This window comes from Haemaphysalis longicornis, unplaced genomic scaffold, assembly GCF_048455015.1.
Source record: "Haemaphysalis longicornis isolate Haplotype H1 unplaced genomic scaffold, Haemaphysalis longicornis Haplotype H1 scaffold_67, whole genome shotgun sequence".
NCBI lineage: Eukaryota > Metazoa > Arthropoda > Arachnida > Ixodida > Ixodidae > Haemaphysalis > Haemaphysalis longicornis.
Genome location: NW_027526419.1, coordinates 939,856 through 944,637, shown reverse-complemented (window position 1 = coordinate 944,637; position 4,782 = coordinate 939,856).

Sequence of the window (4,782 nt, the reverse complement as noted above, 5' to 3'; positions counted from 1 at the left end):
GCGACCCGGACCTTCACTTGTGGAGGGCTTCGCAACTCCTCTCTTGGCATGCTCGTTCTTGTGTTGGATAGTTTGGACAGCGTCAGTGTAGCACCGATTGGAGCTTCCCCCCGAAAAAAAAGGCCTGGCGGGACCTGACCGGCGTGTTTTCTCTGACCTACAGTTCATTTCACAAGTTGTTTGCAGCACTGTGGATACTCACTGCTCAAGAAACCACCTGCATCAGTGCATGTAACTCGTGTACAGTAAACTCAATGAAAGTGTTGATCCCTCCTCGCACAGAGGGCGCTAAGCCCCATGAGCAGCTTGAGAGCCGCCATTTTCTGAACGTACGGGCTTCTATGGAAGCTTCGCTACCAGTTACATTTACCTTGAGCCATGCAAGAACTTTTTTGTGGCTCCACTTGGCAGGTGGTATTGAAAGACCCCAACCTATTACCACTTTTCAAAGTTCGCCACTGTAGAATGTCGAGGTGTTACACATGCTGATGTCGGTTGATTATTGTTCAGAACAGTGTAGCACACAGCTTGTGAAGTCAGCTGGAGTTGCAAATTTGCCTTCTGTGCCATGTATGTGGTCTGGGCAAGTGCATTCCCTCAATGGGCAGGCAGGGTAGCCAGCAGCCGAAAGACGGGGTTGTGAGTGCTTGGAGTTTCTGGTAGAATTTCGAGGTGGAAAACACCAAAAGCCGCCAACTTTAAGGTTGCATGTTGTCGACGATGGGTGAAACTTGTGCTGCTAGAAGTTAAACCACTTCCCCAGACACAACTGAAGAAGCGGGTGTTGTGCTGCTGATCTGGGACGAACCTTCCTTGCAAAAGTAGCTGTTTTGGTAACTTGTATTTCTCAAAGTACAACACCAGCACAAATTAAATGTTGAACATTATTGTTGTAGTTTAAAAAAAAAATACTAATTATGGACAGCATATGTCCATTAGGCTTACAGTTCGCAAGCTGTGTGCCACACTTGGTGGTACACTGCTGTCAACCGGAGCATGTTTTACCATGGCATTATATGGAGGCCAGCTGAAGAAAGTGACAGTAGCCGTGGGTGCTTGAGAAGGAAATGTCCCACCCCTGTGCAACTAGAACCACCTGCTGCACACAGCTTGTGAAATAGACTATAGATTGTCAATAATGGTAGAAGATCCCTGTATTACTACTGCCCAATACTTCTCGCTGAGAAGTGTTGCATCTGTGTTGGGTGGTGTGACTGTGCTGCGCTCTTTACTCCATTAGATGTTTCAGCAACCAGGGTTGGATTATCCAGGGTTAGAAAGGTTAAAATGATGGTCTCTTTTTTTTGCCTGCTCAAAGCAGCTCTGAGCAGCTCCAAGCAGCTCCGTATTTTATTTGCCCATATAACATCTATGGCGGGAGCAGTTTTGGGCTGCCTGGAACTGCTCAGAGCTGCTCTGAGCAGGCAAAAAAAAGAGACCTTGTATCTTGCCGTTCGGGCTTGGTAGGGGTTCTGCACAATGGACAAAAATGTGTGCAAATTTTGTGATTTTCCCAGGAACAGGAGCTTCCTGCTGGTTTCCATCACTGAAACAGGCTATCTGTTGCAGTATTTTATGTTTTCTGAATGTTTATATGCTTAATCCTAAGGTACACTTGAAAAGACAAAAAGCCTGGGCACTCCACAATCAGCAGGACTAATTCCTCCTCCTTTGTTGATAACGTTGCCTCCTGTAGAGGGTGTCGGCCCTTGCCACGAATTTGACAAGCGTCAACCATTTTGGTGAACTGTGTTCGACAGCTTGTAAACACTTTCAGATCGTGCGATCCGCCTGCACAGCACACGATTTTGCTGGCTGCATTTCCAGGAGGTTGTAGGTCACGGCAGGCTACCATTCCCGCTTTTGCTGCAGGCAGCATGTTTCCATCTTGGTATCTTGTGGCCACTGCATCATACTTGTGGACCTCGTTGGAGTTTCGATTCCTTTTGGAAGCTGACTTGCTGCGCTGCACAATCTCGTCTGGCGCAGGTGCACAGCCAATCGATGAACGAGGCTAATGGCATTTTCAGATACCGTCTTTGGTAAAAGTCGCGTCGCAAACACCGTAAGCATTGCTGACGGTGATGGTGAAGAGCGGATTGGCCGTGCTTGCAACAAGCGGGCTCTCCAGCCCGTTTCCTCTGTCATGGCATGTTGGTTACTCTTCCAACGACGCGGTCCATTGAATTAAATCAGCTTTCCTCGTGGCTGAGTTCCTAGCAGCGATTGACCACGCAAAACTTTGCACGGTGTTACATATGAAGTTTATAAGAACCTCGATGGACCAGTGCTTAGTCATCTCCTTGACTCCATCTATGAGGTTTGACTTGCTGATCACATACCAGAGTCATGGCTTCACGCTTATATCATGCCTCTACCGAAACCCGGCAAGCTTCCCAGCCATCTCCTCAATTTGCACCCAATTGCCTTGACATGCACTCTGTGTAAACACTTGAAGCGCATGCTGGTAGCCTGCCTTCAATGGTGGTTGGACACATTCCTGTGGTACCACTCGGCCCAGATTGGGTTGGGGTTTAAACCTCGTCTGAACATAGAGGATAGATTTGACCATATGTCGTCAATGGTGGTACTTGGGAATTGGTTACACTCAGTGTGGATGGTGCTTGTCATGGACATTCAGAAGGCCTAGGTAACGTCACCACAGTGCCATCTTGGGAATTCTTCAAAGCCTTCTTGTACCAGACAAGGTCTGCTCTTTCATTCAGACGTACTTTTCGTACTACAGGATCCTTTTCGATATGAATCGCTGGGGCAAGCTATGGCCACTTAACACCAGTTCGCGGAGTGCCTCGTAGGTTGGTTGTTTCGACCCTCCTATTTAGTATAATGCTGCCACATGCCTGACATCTTGGCCCCATACCGGACCTGCATTTCCTAGTCTACGCGGACATTACAGTGTGGACCGTCTCTCCAAATCTGCATTGGCAAACTGTGTGCTTCCAACAAGCCTTGACGGACATGCAGAAATTGTGTCAAACCCGCCGCGGGGGCTCAGTGGCTAAGGCGTTGCGCTGCTGAGCACGAGGTTGCGGGTTCGATTCCCGGCCGCGGCGGCTCCAGGCGAAAAAAACAATTGGAGGACCATTTGGACCTGCCCAAAACACAATCGGTTCAAATAAAACTATTTGAAAATGATTGAAAATGCAAATGGTTTCATTTCGCCCAATTGTGTTTTCGACAGGGCCAATTGGGCCTCCAATTGTTTTTTTCGCCTGGGGCCGCTTTTCTGATGGAGGCGAAAAGCAAAAATGCCCGTGTGTACGAGATTTCGGCGCACGTTAAAGATCCCCAGGTGGTCAAAATAAATCCGGTGCCCTCCACTACGGCTCACCTCATCGCCTGCGTTGCGTCGGCGCGTTAAACCCTACAATCAAATCAATCAGAAATTGTGTCAATACGCTGGACTAACACGAAAGTGGAAAAGACAGCTATTGTGCCTGTGGCCTGTGCTTTGGGGCTGTCGCAAACTTGATGTCTCCAAAACGGCCCAGCTCCGGCCAAACTACGCATGGCCACCTCTCTTGGCATGCTAGGATTGGAGATTTCTGCATCTCGGTCAGCTGCCCTGTGGCTTCGGTCTGCCCGCCAAAAAGCAGGCCAAAATGTTTCATCTGATCTGATGCATCTAGCAGAAGACCGGTGACTCCACTAAAACGGCCCCTGTCTTGGTGGAATCAATACTTCAGCTTCTACTTGTTTACCAGGCTGAATTCCAGCACATGACCCAGACGCAGTGGGGACCGACTTGAAGCAATTAACACAGCTGTTACCCGCCGCGGTGGCTCAGTGGCTAAGGCGTTGCGCTGCTGAGCACGAGGTCGAGGGTTCGATTCCAGGCCGCGGCGGCCGCTTTTCTGATGGAGGCGAAAAGCAAAAACGCCCGTGTGTACGAGATTTCGGCGCACGATAAAGATCCCCAGGTGGTCAAAATTAATCCGGAGCCCTCCACTACGGCGTGCCTCATCGCCTGCGTTGCGTCGGCGCGTTAAACCCTACAATCAATCAAATCAACACAGCTGTTGCTGAAAAACGTTATTTTAAGCTTGGTGGTGTGAGAGTAGTCCCATTCCAGGAGGCCATGAGGCGACTGTGCTAACTGTGCTGTTTCAGACCTGGAAACCAGGAGTGTCTGGGCATCTAAGCAGGCGCTGGTCATCAGGTTCTCCCACAGTACAACCTTGAGTTGTTATTCGGTCTTCTAGGCCTATGGGACCAGATTTGACAACTCCTGCTTTTAGGACTGCTTGACTGACAGCAAAATCGGCAATCTGAGAGTAACCCAAGCAACTACCGGACGCCCGTCGGCCGCACAACGTACAACCTTTGTCAAAATTTTGTGGGCGAATCCTAAGCCTTCTCGACCACAAAGAACTAAACTTAGAAGGCTTAGGATTCGGCTTTGCCCTTAAGTGTGACAAAAATATTTTAAGGCAGTAAGAAAGAAAGGTGTTTTCTCTAGCTTTCCTGCATAAAACGTTTCAGCCTCGCTCGGGACGTAAGCTTGCACATAGGGTTGCCACCTTTCCCCGAAGAAAAAACCGGCCTTTCAGTGGGGAAGGGGGGGGGGGGGGTAAGTTGAAGGTAAAATTTGTGTTGAAAAAAAAAAGACGCAACGTTATCGTTTTTAACTGACATGCAATGCCATTTCTTGTAGCGTTTTCCGACAGAGAAATCAACATAACGTTTGCACTGAAGGTGATTGATATTTTGGCTTTTGCTCTGAATGTGCTGCACTGAAAAATAACCGCACTTCCTGACCGC